Here is a 22347-nt window from a genome sequence, read left to right on the forward strand (position 1 = left end):
AGACAGCACATAGCCCGGCACACTTGGGAGAGAAGGGAATGTTGGATGGCCTGCAGAATATCTGGTTTAACAAACACTTGCGAGCAGCAGCAAAGCAGAAAGTGAAGACTTGCATGATTTGTTGCCAATTCAACGCTGGAAAAGGCATCTCAGTGGAACAGGGTGGATTTCATCCCCCTGATCACCATTTTGAGGTTCTCCAAATGGATTATATTCAAATGGACAGATGTAGAGGTCACAAGTACGTCCTGGTAGTGGTGTGTGCCCTAACCAGATGGACAGAAGCTTACCCAGTCCCAGATTATACTGCAGTTACAACAGCCAAACAGTTAGTGAGGGAGTTCTTCCCTAGATACGTGTTGCCACGTGTCATTTACTCAGACAATGGCCAGCCCTTCTCCTCTGAGCTCATGAAACAGGTGTCCCTTCTGTTGGGATATACCTGGAAGTTCCATTGTGTAAGGCATCCCCAAGCAGCAGGTCTAGTAGAGAGACATAACCAGACCCTCAAAACAAAATTAGCTAAAGTCTGTGCAGAAAAGGGCGTGGATTGGATGGTAGCCTTACCGGTTGCCCTCTTTTACATGCGCATGGTAGCTCATTCTAGAACCGGCCTATCCCCATATGAGGTGGTCTTTGGAAGACCACTGAATATGTGGGGTACACCAATACCTAAAAGAATAACTGATGTTGACAGTACTATGCTCACAGATTACCTGGCTTCCTTGATGTCTGCACTACTCTCTTGCCGTTCGCAGGTTGCCGCTGCCTTCCCTGACAACACCCAGGTTGAGGACCATGCCATAGCCCCAGGGGACTGGGTGCTGATAAGGAATTTCGACCGGATGAGCCCTCTGGACCCCAGGTGGAAGGCACCAAAATTAGTCCTGCTGACGACGAGGACGGCCATCAAAGTCGAGGGAAGAAAGGGGTGGCTGCATGCCAGTCACTGTAAAAAATACTTTGGGACTACCGGAACATTTGCTAAAAACAAAGACAGTACAGACTTTGAGCCCCCCTTTCTGGAAAAGACTCCCCAGCAAGAGTACACTTCCAAACTGAGATCTAGAAGGTCAGTCGACGTTTGATTGTCTAAGTCCACCCGGTGGTGAAGCGGTTGAACATGATGTCTGACTTGAATAAACTAGTGAACAGTAAAGAAAAAAGGACTAATATGAGAAAGAAATACTGCAAGCTATTACACAGCAGATGTATAGTGTCTCTGATTATTGTACTTTTTATGAGCATTGTGGTAATAAGTATTGGCTGGCTCTTACATGTTCTCTATCCACCTGCTGTCTCACAGAACACCACCATAGTACACTCACATGTTGAGCTCCCAGTACACTTAGAGAACAGAAGAAATTAATTTAAGAACAATACTTTCATCACCCTTTTACAACAGCATCAACTGGCCATAAACACATCCAACTGCTGGGTGTGCGGTCTTCTTCCCCATACAGTTGCCAAAGGCATGCCTTTCATCACTCTCCCTTTTTCTTATGAAGGCTCTTGTACCGGTTGGTGGGAAACAAACAAAGCTTCCTATATGGCCAATACGGATACAAAAGAGCAGTCTCAGCTCAGATATCACCTATACATTTTATGTTGGCGAGGTGAAAAGAACAGGGCATGTGGTACCCCACTAGAGCAGGAAGCCTATGCTGACCACGGTAACAGATCTAATAAGTTATATTATCAGTATATGGACAGGAGAAAAAGATCCGTTTCACCTGTTTTTGTGGCATCAACGAAAGCCCCTTTTTGTGTCCAAAGTAAAGGAAAGATACGTATGGGTGATAGCATCTGCAATCACACAGTCAATTTGAATGGAACAAACAATACACGGCTTATAGCCGCACCGGGCACCTACTTCATATGTGGGGATAAAGGTTATACATGGCTCCCACAGGGCTGGTCCGGCACTTGTTACATTGCTTTTCTCCTTCCCCCCACCTACACTGCCCCTACGGACTATCATGAAATTGAGCCTCTGACTGTCTATAACAGACGGCGAAGGGGGGTAGATAGATACAGAAGATATAGCAGGGCAGGAGGCGGGAGACTTCTTTGCCGGAGTCATTCCATTTTGGGGTCCCATGGTAAACAGCAGGAACATCCGCCACCTCACACGAGTGGTGCAAAACACGATAGATGCAACAGCAGGTGCCCTCTCTAATCTCACAGCCGAGGTGGTCGCGGATAGACTCATGACCCTACAAAATCGCATTGTTTTAGACATCGTTCTGGCTGACCGTGGTGGTGTATGCAGATTGATCTCCTTGAGTTGTTGTGTGTTTATTCCAAATAACGCACCTACGGTATACCAAGCCATTGCCAAGCTACACAAGATGTCAAGTCAGCTAGACATGGATAAAGGAGAATGGTCCTTAAGCAGCTGGTTGTGGGGATTAGTATCAACATGGGGATGGAAAGTGTTGACTGTAGTAGGATCAATACTGTTTATCATCTTCAGTTGTTGCCTCTGCATCCAATGCCGCCCGGCCATCTGCGGTCTGTGCGCCACTGCCTGCATTCCCCGTCCACATGTGCAGAGCAGAAAAAATGAAAAGATCATGTTGCAAGAACACATTAACGGCCTGATGAAAATAGAGGTGTATTAGAGGGGTGCCCTTGGGGACAAGGAGGGAATGAAGAAAATTACATATTTATATGTATTCGTGCCCCCACGCGCTACCCTCTCACCATCTGCCATGTTGAATAAAAACCCCTGCATTACTTCACATTCAGAGGCCTTTTTTCTCTGTCACCAGGCCCCTCCATGCCTGACCCTGAAAAAGGCACACGTTACATTTCTCTGCAGCACTTTAGATATTTTTTGAGCAGTCACGGAGAAGAGGCCCAACCCGGGGTGTCTTAACAGTGTCAAACAAGGGTCGACCTGATAAAGCTGCATTCCGGCCCGAGCAGGAGGCGAGCAGAAGCCCCTCTGCAGAGATAAGGCCCAGTTTTGCTGTCGGCTCTCAGAGATAAGTGGGGCCCATGTCAGGGGAAACCTCCAAGACAGTTACACAAGGGGTGGACAGGAAGGGCCAAACCAACTGCTAGTATGAAGCAGCAACACTTCTACAGATGAGAGCAATCTGCATGCTGCCCCGAGCTAGAGATAAGACCAGACATGCTAGTCACTCTGACACCCAGGGCCCTCCCTGGCCAACAGAAAGGAAACAGCCCTCATGGAGAAGTCTGATAAAGTTACGCAAACAGGCATTGCGAGTTTTAGCTGACCTTGCTGCCCCCTCTATGCACCCACTCACCTATGACTCATTACAGTGAACGCCTACATGCTCATATCTTTTTCTTTCCTTATGCTTGGAGGGCTCCTCCCTATGTATGCAAAGAATGTATAAATATTGTACTCTGTGAATAAAGCTCAGAACTCTCCTGTGCCCGCTTGGCGCTGGAGCTCTCCCTTAACTCGAGTCAATGCAATAAAGCCCATTGACTCTAATACCACGGACTCTGCTCCTCATTTATGCTTGACCCTTTTGATATTTATTTATTTATAGAAATTATTATAGTGTAAATAATTTATTTATGACAGACGGGGAGCCAGTGCAGATCTCTCAGGTGGCCGGAGATGTGGCTGTGGCGAGGGATGTCCAGGATGAGTCGGGCGGAGGCGTTCTGGATGCGTTGGAGTCTTTTCTGTAGCTTGGCTGTGGTTCTGGCGTAGAGGGTGTTTCCGTAGTCCAGTCGGCTGGTGACGAGTGCTTGGGTGACCGTCTTCCTGGTTTCGGTCGGGATCCATCGGAAGATCTTGCGAAGCATGCGTAGGGTGTGAAAGCATGATGAGGAGACGGCGTTGACTTGTCTGGTCCTCGAGAGTGAGGAGTCCAGGATGAAGCCCAGGTTGCGTGCGTGGTCTGTTGGCTTGGGAGTGGTGCCCAGGGCGGGGGGCCACCAGGAGTCGTCCCAGGCGGAGGGCGATGGTCCCAGGATGAGGACTTCCGTCTTGTCTGAGTTCAGTTTCAGGCGGCTGTTCTTCATCCACTCGGCGACGTCTTTCATCCCTTCGTGTAGGCTGGTTCTGGCGGTGTCGGGGTCTCTGGTGAGGGAGAGGATCAGCTGGGTGTCGTCGGCGTAGGAGATGATGTTGAGGTTGTGTTGGCGTGCAATGGCTGCAAGAGATCTCATGTAGACGTTGAAGAGGGTGGGGCTGAGTGATGATCCTTGCGGTACGCCGCAGATGACTTCGGTGGCCTCGGATCGAAACGGGGGGAGGCGGACTCTCTGTGTTCTTCCGGCGAGGAACGAGATGATCCACTCCAGTGCCTTCTCTTGGATGCCGATGTTGCTGAGCTAGGGTGCGGTGGCAGACAGTGTCGAACGCTTCAGAGAGGTCCAGGAGGATGAGTGCTGCTGTTTCCCCGTTGTCGAGCAGGGCTCGGATGTCGTCGGTGGCTGCGATGAGGACGGTCTCGGTGCTGTGGGTGGCTCTGAAACCGGACTGCGAGGGGTCGAGGGATCCGTTCATCTTGAGGAAGGCGGCAAGCTGTCGGTTGACGATCTTCTCGATGACTTTAGCAGGAAAAGGGAGGAGCGAGATGGGGCGGAAGTTTTTGAGGTCAGTGGGGTCCGCTGTTGGTTTCTTCAGTGGGGCGCTGAGCTCGGCATGCTTCCAGCTCCCTGAAGAGGTGGCAGTGTTGAAGGAAGTGTTGATGATGTTCCGGAGTTGGGGTGCGATGGTGGAGTCGGCCTTGTTGAACACGTGGTGGGGGCAGGGGTCAGTTGGAGATCCGGAGTGGATGGTGTTCATCGTGCGGGCTGTGTCTTCGGTGGTCACCGTGGTCCAGATGCGGAGGGTGGTGGTGGGGGGCGTTGGTTCGACGGTTGGGTGCGTGGATGGTGCGCCGAAGCTGTTGTGAATGTCGGCGATCTTGCGATGGAAGAACGAGGCGAGGGAGTCGCAGAGATCTTGTGACGGGGTGATGTCGTTGTTGCCGGTGCTGGGGTTGGAGAACTCCTTGATGATGCTGAAGAGTTCCTTGCTGTCGTGGGCGTTGTTGTCCAGTCGTTCCTTCAGTGATTTCTTCTTGGTGGTGCGGATAAGCTGGTGGTGCTTGCGGGTGGCATGTTTGAGGGAGGTCATGTTGTCAGTGGTCTGGTCGAGGAGCCAGGCTTTCTCGAGGGTGCGTCAGGTCTTTTTGGAGTCCTTGAGTTCGTCGGTGAACCAGGATGCCTTCTTGCTTCTGGGTCTGCTGGGAGGGTTCTTCAGTGGTGCGAGGTCGTCGACGCAGGCGGTCAGCCACTGCGTGAAGTTGCGGGCTGCTTCGTTGGGGTCCGTTGTGCTGGCGGGTGGGTTCTGGCTGAGGGAGGTGGTGAGCTGGTCGGCGGTGATCTTGCTCCAGTTTCTGTGGGGAACCTGTTGCGGGTGGTGGTGGGTTGTGGTTCTACTGAAGCTGAAGTGGACGCAGCTGTGGTCAGTCCAGTGGAGTCCGGTGGAGTGGCTGATGGTGATGTGCTTGCTGGATGTGAAGACGGGATCAAGCGTGTGACCGGCGTAGTGGGTGGGGGTGTTCACCAGTTGCTTGAGTCCGAGGTTGGCGAGGTTGTCCAGCAGGGCGGCGGTGTTGCGGTTCTTGTTGTTCTCCAGGTGGAAGTTGAGGTCCCCTAGGAGGATGTAGTCGGCGGAGGGGAGGGCGTGCGGGCTGATGAAGTCCATGATGTCTTCGCTGAATTGTGTGCGTGGTGCTGGGGGTCTGTAGACGAGGGTGCCTCTGAGGGTCGTCTTTGGGTCGGTGTGAATCTGGAAGTGGAGGTGCTCGGCGGCGGCGAAGGTGTCGTTGGAGTCGGTCGTGATGCGGATGGTGTTCCTGTGGATGATGGCTATGCCTCCTCCGGTCTGGTTGATGCGGTCCCTCCTGATGATCTTGTACCCGTCCGGGATGGCGATGGCGATGTCGGGGGCTGAGGAGGCGTTCATCCAGGTTTCCGTGAGGAAGGTGATGTCTGGTGATATTGCGTCGAGGAGGTTCCAGAGTTCCACGGCGTGTCTGTGGACGGAGCGGGTGTTGAGCAGGATGCACTTGAGGTGGTTGCTGCTGGTGCTTGGCTTGGCGGGTGCGGTGCAGGTTCGGAGGGAGGTGAACTTGCAGGTCTTGCAGGTGAAGGGTCCGTGGATGCGTCTCGGGGTGGCTCGGCAGCAGCCGGGGTTCCGGCCACCATTGAGTGCGTTGAGGGCGGCGGCGTCGTAGGTCTGGCGGGTTGTCTTGCATCGGCGGGGGCCAGGGGTCCTGGCACTGGCCGCGGTCCAGGCACTGACGGGCGCAGACGGGCTTGCCTTTGGCGTGCCTTCGGCGCACCATCGGCGCGCCCGCTGCGCGTGACCGCTGCGCGTTTGCGTGGGTGTCATAAGTGAGGAGCCAGGAGGGAGGAGCAGCTGGGTGGCGGGAGAGGGGCGGCGAATGGGCAGGAGGGGGGGGGCCGCAGGGAGTCAGCGGCGGGAAAGGAGGAAAGAGGGCGGCTCAGGGCGGCTGGGTCGTCCGGGGAGCTGGAAAAAAACTGAGGCAAAAAAGGAAATTAAAACGAAGGGCTAAACACAATGCAAGGCAGGCAAAACGAGTCAGAAAGCGGTGGCAAGAAAGGAATTAAAACAAAGGGGTAAACACAATGCAAGGCAAGCAAAACGAGTCAGAAAACGGAGGCAAAAAAGAAATTAAAATGAAGGGTAAAGCACAATGCAAGGCAAGCAGAACGAGTCAGAAGCGGTGGTGGGTGGGGGCGACCTCGCCTGGATGCACTTTACCGCTCCTAAATTCCCTTTGTAAATACAGAAGGTCGTAGAGTTAGGATTTTGTCTCAGATTACCTTTGTGAAGGGGCCCTAGATTAGGATTTTAAAAGAAACATTTTAAAATACATACTCTGTTTCTTAGAGCTATAGTGAGTGTTGTATTCAGTTACAAAAGAGGGTTTGGAGTTCCATGTGTCTAAATTCATTTTATGGAACTGATACTTACCAGTAAACACTTCCTACGCAGTATTGTTAAAATTGGATTTCTAATAGATATTGGTGCATTGATTAAGTCCTTGTGCTTGATGAGTTGAAATATTCCCTCTTTTTCTTTCAGTCTATTTGGATAGTCCTGCTACTTCCGGAGATATTATGCATTGTGTAACTCTTAGACCTAGTGGATGGAAATTCTGAAATAGTTGGGACTGCAGTAAACAACACAACACAGGGTGTTATACTTTGGTTCCAAGGGTTCAACCTGGAATTAACTACACTAGCCCTCCAATTCCTTCACAGCTTGCTTTATACCATGCAACATGGTTGTGAGAAATTGGGTTATTATTTGAGGAGGGTTGGTTGAGGAGTGTGAAACCCTACACAATCAACAGCCACAGTCCTGTCCAGGGTGAACCACAAACAAAAAAGTTGCCAAATTAACCATTGCTTTATCCTCTGGTAGCTTGGCACAAAAGCAGTCAGAATTGACTTAGAGGCAATGTGTAAAGTATTTATAAAAATAGCACTTAAAAAATCAAAGGACTTACTGCAGATATCTAGTCTTGCAAGGCCAGCGTAAATTCAAAAGTTATGGCCGACCGCAACAGAACACAGTTCAGATAGAGTTGATTGGGCCAAGTCCTCACATACCTTCCCACTTTTGTAAAAACATGTCTTAGATGGTAAAGTTCAGCAGGGCAAGGCAGCTAGTGGAGTCCGAGGAGGAGTTGTCATCCTTGGGAAGCCACTGGCTGATTTTTATGTTCGGGCTTAGTCTCTTTTATGGTTGTCTAAGACCTCAAGCAGGATGAAACTGTGGGCTGTAGCCAATGAGGACTATACGAGGTCGGATCCGCCTTCTGTGGGGAGCCAAAGAACAGAATTTGCTGCTACAGAGAAGAACATCGAAGAAGCTACTGCAAAGTCAGGCTGACTGGCAATCCACTTTGGTTGGCTCAGTGAGCGGGTATTTTCAAAGTCCCAAAGTCTGGATTTGGCCTATGTGGGCACCTTTAGTACTACTTCCCTGTGTCCTTGACTTAAGGGGCACCACTTTAAGGGTCAGGACTCACTCAGGCTGGGTCCCAGTGCGGGTTCAAGATGATTGGAGCCTTTTTCTGACCCTGAGGCTCTGGTCAGAAGGTCAACTAGCCCTAGGAGACACTCTAGAAGTCATCTGTTCAAACAGAAAAGCAGGTTTTAAGCAGCAGTTATCTTGGTGCAGCAGGGCAATACTCTGAAGTACACAGCAGGCCACAGGCAACAGGGTAGTCCTCAGAGTCCTCCACAGGTCCAGACATGAACTGGAGAGTGGGTCTGAGCGTCCTAATTTTATTCCTGGTGCCAGGTATTATGTGGAAGAAACTTCTGGATCTTACTCCCACAGAATTGTCTGGAATTTCTTGCCTCCCTGCCCTGTTCCCAGACTATCTGCAGTCGCAATATGCTAGTGTGAAGTTTTTGTGTGAGGTGAGGCAGTGTCTTTAAAGTGCAAGTGGTGCTGTGAACAGCTCTGCCTGATCTTGCCATGATGGCACATCCTGCCAACACCCAGTCCCTAGATTGTTTGGCTGTCTGGGAGGAATACACAAAGCCCAACTGCCAACTACACCAAGCCAAGTGAACCAGGAAAGCGGTTGCAGGCACCAAATGGTTACGACAAGCAAATGCCACCTTTCTAACAGTGGAAGTTTCAGAACTCTGGATTAAAATCTCACTATATCATTATAGAAGATTTTAACTTGCAATACCTTAGACACCAAATATGATGTTTCTATCTGCTCCCAAACAAATGTTATCACTTATAAAATTTAATAACATAACCCAAAGTTATATTAAAGTAGAGGTAGGCCTAACAGTAGGGAAAAATACGTTTATGCGTTTTTCAATACCAGAACATATAAAACTTAAAAGTACATGTTTTCATTTTTACATACAATGCTCCCTGCCTATAGATTGTTTATGGGCAACCCTCATCTGGGATCTAGCCTCACTCAGTTTAGTTGAGTTGCAATCCTTAGACCACAGCTTGTTGCACAGATTCTGCTGGGAAAGCAGAACAATGTGTTAGGACAACAGGGTGCATGGACTGAGTCTCTACAACATCAGTAACTGTCAGCCAGATCCTGTTTAGCTCAGAGTGCCTCACCTAAACCCCAAACCTCCGCAGAGTAACAGGTGCTTTTGGCAACCTCAAACATGACCCTCTTGTCCCAAAGGGAACCATAGAAACAGATATTTATCTTTCATTACTCACTTCCTCCCTATTGCATTCATGTAGTTACATAAGAAACACAGACACAGAGAACGTTTATAATATTTTTATTGAAACTATTGTATTCTATTATGAAGCAAATGTGCTGTGATAATTAGGCAGATGCAACTAAACATTGTACTTTGTATTACTAACAGGGTGTCAGGACTAAGATACCAACCATGGCAAATAATATATCTGTCTAAATCTACCCTTACTACATGAGAACAGGAGTATATTTGTGATCTCTGGGATTGGCTTTAGACCTCATAACTGGTGTATGTAGTCAGGTGGTCTGCATCATAAGTGTAAATGTGTATGCAGGCCTTTATGTCAGGCACTGATGTGGCTTCAGACCAGTCATTTCTGCCAAAATTCTCGTCTCTGCCACCAAAGGGACAAAACACAGTTTATATAATAAAAGCTATTGTGCTGGAGATACAGCTGTGTGACCATGTCATGTCTAAAACATTAAGACCTGTTGCTGAACAAGCAAAGAAAACAGTACACTATGCTATTCTGTATTCCAAGAAACCTTGTACAGGATGTGTAGACTTAATCCCAAGAAAAGTCCCTGAATGACAAACTACATGACAAGTGTTATTAACAATTGTCTTCATATGCCTTTCTGCCTCCCAAATGTAAGACTGTTTTAGAGAGAAATCAATTCTAATTCACATACAGGTATGATTTTGCAAAAACAAACGTATTATATGTGACAGAGCAGAGGCAGCCTAAAATGTGTAATATGCAAAACTAAAGGATATCTAAAGTTGGCCCAGAAGGGAATTCACTACAATGCTCTGGCCTACCGTGAAACCTTAGGGCCCGATTTAAGAGAGCGTAATCTCTGTTGGCCTGGTGGAGAACTTAATGTCCGCCTGGCTAGGCCAAGAATACAAAATAACCACTGCTTCTAAACTCCATATGTTTTTCCCATTTCAGAAATAGATAGATTTCCTTGATACCTATTTTTCACTCTATGTTTTACCAAAAGAATTGCTGTGCACCTAGTACACAAGGAAAAACCATTGCAAGGTGCAGCTCATTTATTGGCTCTGGGAACCTATGGTTCTTGGTGAACTACAAGTCCTATATATCTTCGCTTTTAAAACTCTGCCATAGTCAGAAGAAGTTACAAGTGAAAACCTAGGCTAAAATGGCTGTTTTTTTCAACTCAGTTTTAATATTTCTATAGGAAAACATTGAAGGATCTACTCAAATTACCCATTGTTGAATTCAAAATGTTTTCTACTGTTCAGAAATATATTGCTTTCTGGGATTTACTGGTTTCACACCCATTTCTGCCTCTAACTGGAAGGAGGTTGAAAGCACAAAAAATAGGAAAAACAGCCTGTGTCCCAGTCAAATGCCAAAACTGTGTAGAAAATGTGTTTTTTTTACAAAAGTCTTACTGTTCCTAAAAGCTGGTAAGATGGTGTTTTTAGCACCATAAACCCTTCCTTTATACAATTTGCAAGGAAATAACAGACACTTTCTTCTGCAGCACCTTTTTTCCATTCCATCCCCCCCCAAAAAAAAAAATGCTGCTGTATTTTGGCTAATTTCTCAGTCCCTTCCAGTGGAATCCACAAACCCCAGAGTACCTTAGGAATCCTCATGATGTTACAAGAGCAAAAAAAAGATGCATATGTTGTTTTGTTGTTGAGAGTTTTATATAGCGCGAACTAGACCCGAACTGAATCAGGTATCAGAGCGCTTTACATAGCACCAGTTACGTTACATGATATTGAGTCTCAAAGCTAAGTATTTTTGGCAGAATACTTTGGTTTTGTAGCTCTTTCTATAAAATAGTTATATTTTGCTTGCAAAATGCCAGGTCCCTCCCGGGAGTGTCCTGTGCAGCCTCTACGACACTTCTTGCATCCTTCCTCCAATGCGCATGTCCACCTCGCACACATCTGGAATATTCAAACCGTAGAACTGGTGGACTGAGTGACGAATGACACCTTGTAAGATGACCACATGCTCACACAACACAGGACACAGACTATGAGGCCAAAGACCCCTCCTGCTATGAGTCCAGATAAGCCGTAGCTTTTTGTAATTGCGACTATCGATGAAATGAACAGCAGCAGTGTACCAATTATATAATGTATAAGTTCCGCGAGCGGCCAGGAAAGGCAGGACATCAATCTGTACACTCGAAAGACGTACACCACGAAGAAGATGAAAATCACAATTAGGTCGTAGAGCGAGACAACCACGAAGTAGCCGTATGCGGTGTAATCCGTCCAGTAGGAGCACTGAACACAAAGAAAGCCGATCAGCAGGCACACCATCTGCACCACTTTGAGCATCGCCTGCACGGTCCGGAGGTAGCCCCTGTCGATGGGGCCGGAGTCCTGGGACACGGTCACGGTGCTGGTGCTGGCGCTGGTCCGGACAACGTGCACACTCATGGCTGCTCCGGGGGTGTCCGGTGCCGCAGCACCCTGCCCTGTCACTACAGCTACCCCCCTCTCTCACTCCAACAGCTGTGAAGCCCTCCGGCACCCTCCCACTCACATTCACTCAAGTCCTGGCGCTCTCTCCACACTTCTGCCAGCCTCTGGCATCCCTCCCCGGCCCTCTCAGCCTTTCCTCCCTTCCTCTGCAGGTACCCACTGCCCACTTCCCCTTTTATCGCTCTCCGGCGCTGCCCTCCACTTCCTTAGCACTCGGCTGATACCATCACCCCACCCATCTGTCTACGCCGTGTATCCCCCTTTTTCACTGCCGTCCATACACCTCGGGGTCTCTGCTGTAGTAAAGAAGTTACTCTGCGTTCAGTATCTGTGAGTTCTCGATCATCTATTAGTTCAAAGTTCAGCTTTGTCCAAAAAAAAGGCAAGTTTCGGAGGACCCGGTTTCTCGACTCTCAAAGTTAAAAGAGCGCACGCTGTACGCTGTGCGTGGTTCTTAAAGTGCCCTTCCTTTATCAGATGCCCCCGCTCCGACGTTTTACCACAGCAGCCTCTGCCCTGGCAGGTTGCCTCCTGCACCCCTCCTCTCTCTTGGAGACCCCTCCCCCATGCGTTCCTCTGCTCGGTATTTTCGTGCCCACCTCCTTCGCAGCACTTTCTCCTCCCAGGCCCGCCCCCTACACTTCCTCTGTTGCTATTTCGACCCCCCCCCGCACCGCACGTGTTGTCGCTGCCCTCTCGCCTCAGGACTCCCTTCCTCTACGACAGTTTCCTACTCTCTCTTTCTTGTTGTGCCTACGGCCGCACCCAAACTTCCTCCCTGCTTCCTGTACCCTAGTTTTCCCTTCCACACCCGGTGCTCCGCCGGTCCTGCCCGCCGCAGGATGCTGGGTCTTGATATGTGGTGTGGATACCTTCTGTGGAGAAAAGGTTATGGGGGCCGAGCGTGAACTACCCCAAATAGCCGAAAAAAAGCTTAGCACAGGAGGGGAAAGTCCTAGCAGCGAAGGGTTTAATAATATTTAAGGGGTTAATTAGCAATTATAAGTTCTTGACTAAGATCCTGACAAATTAACTCACCCCGTTAGCTTAAGCATTGATGTACATTGATCAAAATGAATTTTTACCATGCAGCAAATTCCACTAAAACCAACTACTTAGTGCAAGCACTTGATTCATATTCCTCAAACAAAATAAAGGCGGCAATTGTTACCGTAGATGCGTAAAAAGCCTTTGACGCGGTCCAGTGTGAAGTGCTGTTTGCTATGCTGATCAGATTTAAATTTCCAGCCAGCTTCTTGCTTCCATTAAGAAATCTGTATAAAAAAATGCTGCAGCACAAATAATAATCAATTCTGAACCGGTTGGACCAATCACTAAAAGCAGGGGTACCTGACAATGCAACCTTATGTCTCCTATTTATTGTTCTTTATTTATTAAACCCATATTGCACTATCGGTCAACATTCCAGCATTCTCCTTCTGGTTACTGGAGTGACCAAACTGGAAGTATTTGCAGATGACATGATATTATATCTGGCAGTGGGGGAAAGAAATGTTGAAAATGCACTCTCCAAAATCAAAAAATTCATTGATACATTGGGGTATAAAATAAATTATTCAAATTCAGAGGTTGTGAAGTTCATCTATACTTCGGAGCATTTACTGACACTAATGCAGACACATTATTCACCCACTACCCCACTCAGGGGGTCATTATGATGGCGGATTTTCCGCATACTCCGGGCCGGCGGAAGCCACCGCCGGCCCGGAGTATGCGGGAAATCCGCCGAGGAGGCCTGAAAGTCCCACCGCCAAATCAGGATGGCTGGTGGGTCTCACAATGTGTCCGCCGCTTTTCCGCCGCGGTCGGAAGGCGACCACGGCGGAAAAGCACTAACATGGCTGGTGGTGTCTATCAGATACCGCCAGCCATATTAGGATGTAGGGAAAGTAATGCTTTTCCGCGGCGGCTTTTCCGCCGTGGAAAAGCATACGGACAATCACTTCTGGGCCCGTTGCGGGCCCCCTGGGTGAAGGTTGCGTGGGGGGTTCACATGGAGGGTACCTATCGTACCCCCACGAAGCGGCAGGCACCGCGCGGTGCCTGCCGCTTTGTGCATGCAAATGCACAGCTTTCGTTTTTTACATTGCGGCGGGTGCTGCTTCAAGCAGCACCCGCTGCAATGTAAAACATACAGGATGTGACCGCCAGGGTGGCGGTCACATCCTAATTGCCATGGAGGGACCGCCGCTGCCCATGCGGACGGTCCCTCCTACTCAGGGGTGGCGGACGGACGCAAGTCCGTCCGCCATCCTAATCGGCCCCTCAGTCTGGGCTTCTTTGTCACATTTGACTTCGGTAATTTATTTTCTTTAAATCATACTCCTACCTCAGTGTAGGTGCATACGTTATTAAACCAGTGGCAGAAATTACCAATGACTTTTATCGTCCGGGGTCGCACTGGTGAAAAAGAATATTCTTCATTTGTTTTTATTTTTAATGACTAAGGTGCAGCAATCCTTTTTTAATGCTATTGAAAGAGAATTATGGCAAATAACCTGGCAGGGAAAGAAACCTCGTATGAAGGTGCAAGCATTGCATTTGGATCAGGAAGGAGGGCTGTGTTCCCTAAAATTAAATTTTATATCAGGCGGCTTTTTTTGATTGGCTTTCTCAAGCCACCATCTTTACTTTCAGCTACAACAACTTTTACCCGAATAGAATGATAAGTGATGCAAGATCTAAGCTTTGTTTCGTTTTTGAAAATCTGCAGATTCCCGAAAGATCCAGATATAAAGTGCCACTTGTGATAATCAACAGATTTAATAGGATCTGGCAGGAAGTAGATGTGCCCAGATTCCACCTACACTTAAATCTAGTCGACTGCACACCTTTAGGACTACCTCTAAGCACCTTCACTATTAATCAGTGGGATAGCCTTGGGGTTACATAAGCTGAAAGATTTCTATCAAAATAATACATTTATTCATTGGCATCAAGTGGTAGGCACTTATCCCCATCTAAGCTCTAACTTGCACTTCAGTTTTATCCAAATTAGACACTTTTGTGGCAGCAACCAAGTATGAGAAAAGGTGGTAGCTGAAGGCATTAGAAAAGCTTGTTTCTGTAATTCCTAAAAGGTACAGGAACAGGGTATTGTGTATTACACCAAAAAATATAGGAGGCGGTGAAGCTTGTTTTTTTTTAATAAAGTCACCTTCACAACAGGGTGCGGTATCAAGGCGTCCCATTGGAGATTTAACAACCTTTTGAGCTTCAAGGTCATTCATGCAGCTAATTATGAGAGAATGCCCTTCTTCAGCAGATGGATGCTGTACCATACCCCACTATCCATCAACAAAATGCATCTGAGAGTCACAACAGTTTGTTTTAGGTGCAGAGATGAAAGGGCAACTGGCTCCATGTGGGTTTTACTTCTCCTGTTTTGTATAATTTCCGTAAGGCTATATTTGAAGTTAGTTCCCAATGGCTAAGGCGCTCTATTTGGTATAATGTCACAGCATCTCGAGATTTCGGTTGGGGAACGGCATTTTTTTTTGTTGCTACCCTGGTTGCAAGATCTTTGATTTTAGCTAATTGGAAATCTTTGGAAGTTCCTACTCCCAGGTAACTGTTCGCAAACATGCATAGAGTAAAAACATATGATGAACTTGAATGCAATAAGTAGTGGACCCTTAATTAGATTTTTGGACATTTGGAAATGGTGGGATGAATGAATTGGCCTGCTGCCTTCAAGTTCTTTTCTGTTTGTCTAATGCATGGTTCTCTTTTAGCATCATAATTGAATTTGGACTTTAAATCATGATTGTAATATTTTCAAGGCTATGTATTTCTTGCTTCATCAATAAAGATACAATTAAATAGGAGAGAGAAATGGCTCATAAATAAAACCAGGGACAAGCGTATATTTTCTGCAACCTGGACATTCTTGCACAGGAAAGGGGAGGTTTACGAAATCTCCAAGCTACGGAGCGCAGCCTCCAAGAGGCTGCACTGCATTGTGCGATAGCGAAGGAGCAGGAGAGCACAATATTTTCAAAGAGATGGCTCTCTTCTCCACTTTACCTTGCACTGGCGCTGATTACAGCTGCCTTGCGCCACACACCACCTTAGCGCCATTGTGCTAGGGTGTGTGTGTGTGAGTCTAGCATAGGTTTTGTACATGAAGGGTACCCTTCTTGTAGAAAATACTATGCCTAGACACGAGTGAAAGCTTTTCCCACTTTGTATACATGCTGCACAGTGCAGCATGCATGCAAAGTTGGAAAAGGAAGGAGAAATTAAGGCATTTCTCCTTCCTTTCGCCTAGTTTAAAAGGGCGACGTTTTCTCACCCTAAACCCAATCTTCTATATTTAGTAAATTGGGTTTAGCTTGGGAAACCTTGGGTGGTTGCATGGGAACGCCATGTACCATCCTTGGTACGCCCCCATGGTGAAAAGTAATACCCTGCTTCGCATTACTTTTATCTTATTTGCAGTGCTAAACAAGTTTAGCGCTGGAAACTAAATGAGGAAAAAGATTTTGCGCCGTTTTGCTTCACTTTTGTAAATCCCCTCTAAGAGTACAGTGGGGAGAAATACAGGCCAGAGGCGTTTTGAAAACTAAACTGGATCAAACATTTACTTCCAAGGAATAGTCCTCAGTCTTTCACATTGCTAAGATTTCAAGGACAGATACTGCTCTTAAAGAAACAGTCTTTATTCTAACTACATTCTGGTGATACACACCCAAAAAACTCCATGCTTGGTATAGCTCTAGGTCAATAGAGTGTTTGTTGCAGGGGTCGCAGGAACATGGGCAGACTCTCACACTTGCTATTGAACTGTCTCAAACTATCGAGATATTGGGAGGAATAGAAGATGATATTGATTCTATATCAGACATAAAACTGCTCCGACTACCAGCTTACATACTATTTATTGGGTGTGGCAGACAAGAGGGTAGCGAGAGAGATATGATTTTCTTGTGTTTTGATAATGTCTCTGCCGGGCTATGGTTGTAGACAGGTGTATGTGTTTCACAAAAGATCAATAAAAAAAGAACTGTTTCATAGAAACAATCTCCTGGATATCTCATTAAACATTAACATTTTATTACTTAAAATACTTTCCTGTGAACTAATTTTATTAGTTTGCATTAAATTCCTTTAATTTCTCCCCAACATCACCAAACACTACTGACTTCATTACATTTTTGTGAGGGCGATATAATTTATACCAATTTACACGATCTGGGAAAAGATTTTAAGATTCACTGGTGAAAATTGTAGCTGCTGCTCACATCAGTGGAAAAGTGTCAAATTTATAACTGTAAAGCACTGCTCCCAAAATTCCAGCGACAAAAAAAACCCAGAAAAGAACATACACTAATACTATTCTGCCGTAAAGTTCTCCTTTAGAAGACGGTTTTCAAAGACATTTATTGGATAGGTGAATTCTGGTTAGCCTCCCACACCAACAAAGATTTCTTTTCGGCAGCCAATTACCCTACTTGGATGACCCTTTCAGATATCAGTATAATGAAGCCAAAGGGCCTGATTACCAAAGGTAAACTTACTCTTTTGTGTAAGTTAACTTTTTTTGGCATTCACAAATTGTGAGTTAATATTAAGTTTACAATTGCGGAGGCTCCTCGACCTGCCCTATCTTTTTATTTGTGCAGTTCTCCACCCCAACTGCGAAGTCTCTGCAGTCGTAAACTTACAATTAAATCTTAGTTTGTGATTACCAACTAATCTCTACTTACTGTGTATTGTAACATTATGTTTGTGAATCAGGCCCTCCGTCTATAAGAACATCTCTCTTTTCAGTGTGCACATATCCTGAGTCCTTTCTCATTGTATCAGGTATCTTCATAAAAAAATAAACGAAAAAGATCTCTTCACATTGGCATATTGTAATCTGAATTTAGAGGCTATGGTTCTCTGGCAACACTTGTAGCAGAACTAAACCCAATTCAGGACACTGACCCTCAATTTTCTGGTAGAAAGGCAGACTTTAAAAGATTGCCCTATATGTTGTTATATGTTGATTTGTATAGGGCAGTAATCACCCGTGAGAGTATCAGGGACTTGAGCAGGTGTGTAGGCATATGGTCCTCATATAGTTATTAGAAGAGCAAAGTCTTCACCTTCTTGCAAAACTCTAGAATTGAGGAGAAAGCTCTGATGTGTTGTGGGAGGTTGTACAATATTTTGGGTGTGGTGTAGGAGAACAACTTGCTCTGCTTTTATGAATGGAGGATAGTATGCGAGTTAGAGTGCCTTCTGATAAGTGTGTTGTGGGAAACCGTGTCAAAATGCCAGGTTGGCTGCGATGAGTGCTGTTTCTGTGCTGTGGTTTTGTTTCATTGGTCATGCAGAATCTCCCACTTACCTCATATTGGAAACCTACAATTAACCAGATTTGAGGTTTTCTGCAAATGTTCCAGATGGTGTAAATTGAATGCCTTCACTACCAGATTTTAAGCAAAAGAAAGTGACAATCATTAAGGCATTTGCCTTGTTTATAGATGTGACCAAGTGCCGCAGCGGGCTCAGATTTTACATGCTGTCAAGCCATTTGTAAAGTTGACCTATTTAAAGTCCTCTGCACGAATATCCAGTTTGTTTTTGCCTTCTTTCTCTCAGATATGTTTTCTTCAAAATGTCTCAATAATGCCTTTTAAAGCACCTGTGCCAGCTTTGCAAATCAAGACAGCAAGGTGAAAGATGGCATCTAGATGTGAGAGACTTCCAGGGCGAGAGGGAAACTGCACTATGTGAGGTGCCAATGGCTACGATGACATACAAGTTGTGAAAAGGAAGTACGACAAAACACATTCATGCTTGAGGATATCAGTCACATTCAAGCTCTTTTGTCAGGCCCACAGCTATAACCCTTAACTTGAAACTATTTAGATTGTTAATCCTTTTCCATCAGGAACATGTCCTATTCAGCAAAAGGTCTTGGTCTACAACAATCATCTCCATTTCCTCCAGAAGCCAGGTCAACTACTTTGGTAAAGGCAATATGAAAGATATCACCACACAATCTAGGTGTAGTGCTACCAGTGTACACTGAAGATGAATAAGACAATGCGCCCACACCACAAAAAAGAGTAAAAATACACACAGTGATTTGATCTCCTGCTTTAGAATAACTTTCAAAGGCACATCTAGAAAGATGCACCAGTCTGTTTTCCAAGTATACTCCCCGGAAAGTCATAATTTTGTTCTTGAAAACATGTTACCTGTGAAGGAAGTCCTTTCCATACACCCTCAGGACGTTTTATTGTTATATGTTCCCCTTTGCAACCTAGAAATAGGCTCTTGAAAATAGTTCTTGACAGGTGTACATTTACAGCTATTGTTATGGAGGAAGCTGGGAGGACAGGGTTTGGGAATGCTCATAAACTTACATGATCATGAGCTTTCAAAACCTCACAAGATTGACCACACTTTGAAGTGCCTACCACCCTCTCTTGCTTGGGAGGTACAGCTGCATAATTGCATGCAGTCATGGTGCACTGTTACCTGTATAAGGTATCTTTTGTAATACCTTGTGTAAAAATTCATCTTGTGAGTCATCTCATGTTACTAGGGCCACAGGAGGGCCAACATGGGTCTTAAACATCTGGTATCATGAGGTTTTTGTAATACAGATCCTCAAACTGGGTAAAAAAGAATTTTTTTAGCACTTGACTCTCTGGGTAGCGAGGAACAGCAGTTCAAGGCTGGCTCATTAGTGCTGTGGGCTAGAAAGGTAGAACTCAGCAACTCATAAAAAGCACTCACTAAATCATTGTTTAGTCCAAACTGTATCACAACACATTCAACATATTTTTTTAACTATAGATAAGCCAAACATATGGGCCAGATTTATCATTATTTGATGCAGTGCAATGCAGCAAGACAACTTGTTGCACTGCGCCCCCACAGAGAGGGCAGGTAGGTGCCATATTTATCATGATATGGTACATTCCCTCTCTCTGCCTGCTCTGGTGCACCGTGTCCTGCCTAGCACCATGGTACAAGGGTGCCCGTCTTGCAGTCAGGATTGCAGGAATGGAGACCTTCCTGCACAAAAACAATCCTTAAATGCATTTTCCTCTTTCTAAGTGTGCTGAAGAATGCAACCCACTTAGAAAGAAGAAACAAAGAGAAATAAAGATATTTCTCCTCGTTGTACCTCTATCGGGAGGGCGTATGACTTTGATGCATTCTCAGGTTTACCAGTCTTGGTAATTCTGGGAATGCACCAAAACGCATGGGTGGATGCATGGGAACAAATACCCTACACTCATGCCATGCTTTCCCATCACAGAGTAATGCAAGGCAGCGGCTTGCCCTGCTTTGGTTACTCGGTATTTACCAAGCCACGCAGGGCCCGCAAGGTTGCCTTTCATGGCTTGGTAAATCTGATTTAATAATTATATTGCCCTTGACTCATCTTGCATATTGCAAGGGTGTCATGTGGTCACATTATGCCTGATCAGGAACACCACCATTTACATGCTCACGTTTAAAGTTGACATCTTTACATTAACCTTGACATTTGACACACATTTGCTTGCGTGCTTGCATGGACACATCTTCGTGTGCATATTATTAGAGCCTTAAACATTCTGCACAACAGCTAAAGTTCACTGCACAAAACATTGTTGTTTGCTACTGTACACTTGGCGATAGTTTTGTCAGGAGAGAATAAAAAATGACAGCCTGACTGGGACTTCGGAATGGAAACATGAATGAAGTTTATTATATAAATGACATCACTCCTCGGTATGGTTAGAGGAGCATTTCACTGAAACTGTCGAGGTCGCCCATTCTGGATTTCCAGCCCAGCTGAATCCTGTTTACCTCCTGAGAAGGATGATGCCCAGCTCTATATCAAGACTAGCTCTCAGATTTAAAAATATCCACAGGTAACTGGGGAGTTTGATACCCTACAGGAATTCTGGCATAACAAAACATAGGTCGGGTAAGGTATTTGAAATACAATGCATACAGATTGTTTGGTGGTGCTTTGATGGTTTAGGCACCTAGCTACCAAAGGTGTCTAATGACAGACTGGAAAGATCCAGTCAGTTGAATCATGTAATATTTATAAATCAAAGCACTCAAAATAGTATTGTATTAAAAATACAGTGTCAAAGCAGTAAGGACTCGAAAGGGGCACTGTTGCCGTTTATTATAACGTATGAACCAACTGATAGTCTTTTATTTATTTATTTTATTTATTTTTGACATTTCTAGAGCGCAGCAAATACCCGTAGGCGTCTCGGCGCTAAACTGCACTTATAATAACGAGAAGAGCTTCAACCATGATGGAAGTTCATTGGTCAAAGAGCCAAGTTTTTAAAAGTTTGCGAAATTGCAAGAGGTAAGAGCTTTGCCTAATATTTTGGGGAAGGGTATTCCACAGTTTCGGGGCCGCCACAAGGAAGCAGCGATCGCCCCAGGATCTGTTTTAACACGTGGGACGATTAGCTGATTGAGAGTGGTGATCGAAGCAGTCTGCTTGGTTTATCGCGTTGGAGTTGTTCTTTCAGAAAGTGTGGGCCTTGACCATTCAGTGCTTTATAAACTATACATAAAGACTTGAAATGTATTCTGTTCCGGATTGTAAGCCAATGATATTCCTTTATGATTTTTGATGTGGGCTCAGATTTTGTTTTTCCAGTGAGCAGGCGTGCTGCCGTATTCTGAATGGATTGTAATTTCCTTATGACTCTGGATTGTGCATTAAGGAATAAGCCGTTGCAGTAGTCCAGGGTGGACAAAACTAAGGAGCTGACCAAGGTTTTGATGGCTGTTTCCGGGAGAAAAGGGCGAATCTTCCTAATCATCTTCAGTTTATAATGGGCTGTGGATGCTGTTTTTTTTGCATGATCCATAAAGTTTAGTCCATCGTCGAAAATAATACCCAAGTTCCTGACCTTGGGTGTAGGACTAGGGGGTGTGCCAAAAGTTTCTGGCCACCAGCTTGATGGCCAGCTTGGGAGCAGAGGTCCAAAAATGACCACCTCAGTTTGATCTGAGTTCAACTTTAAACAGTCTTCTTATACTGATGATGTACAACTTTATAGTTTTTGTCGATGAACAGCTAAAATGTGTTTCATCATTCCGTGACTTTTTCAAGACTGCAAAATATTCAACAAAGAAGAATAAAATAAAACAGTAACAAACCATTTCAGCAAAGAAAGGAGATGAGAGAAAAGATGATGAGAAGGGACAGCTATAGATGAATCCAAGAAGGTGCTTAGTTTAGTAAGACAGAAAAAGAGGTGACAAAGAAGCATTATATTGAAACACCCTTGCAGACTCCAAAAAGTGATTTGGTTCAGAGTTACCACATGTAACCAAATGCGGTAGAAAGACCTGCGAAAATCCCGGTAGTTAGTTCTGTGACAAATCCTAGTCTAGTGAGTGAAAAGAAACAGATTTCTAACAGTAAAGTACCGAAAATTCCAAACCACCATCACAATATGACCCCAAATTTTGAAGATACAAGAGGTGAGCTGTTCCTATGTAGATGACATAATCTAGGAATAAGTCGTTGGATGGTTACTGTCGCTACACAAGAAGAGTGTACTTGTTGGGGGCAGGTAAGACAAGTGAAATAGAAAACAATAAAAATATTGTGTCATCTATACGTAAGAGTAGATAATTCTTTAAAAAGGTGGATAC

The 22347-nt window shown here is 45.6% G+C and overlaps 1 pseudogene; it reads right to left on the reverse strand.

Moving 5' to 3' along the window:
• Positions 1–11114: 11114 nt before the first annotated feature.
• On the reverse strand, positions 11115–11649 carry LOC144770824 (CKLF-like MARVEL transmembrane domain-containing protein 7 pseudogene; annotated as a pseudogene).
• Positions 11650–22347: the final 10698 nt, after the last annotated feature.

This window comes from Lissotriton helveticus, chromosome 1_1 (assembly GCF_964261635.1).
Source record: "Lissotriton helveticus chromosome 1_1, aLisHel1.1, whole genome shotgun sequence".
Classification (NCBI taxonomy): domain Eukaryota; kingdom Metazoa; phylum Chordata; class Amphibia; order Caudata; family Salamandridae; genus Lissotriton; species Lissotriton helveticus.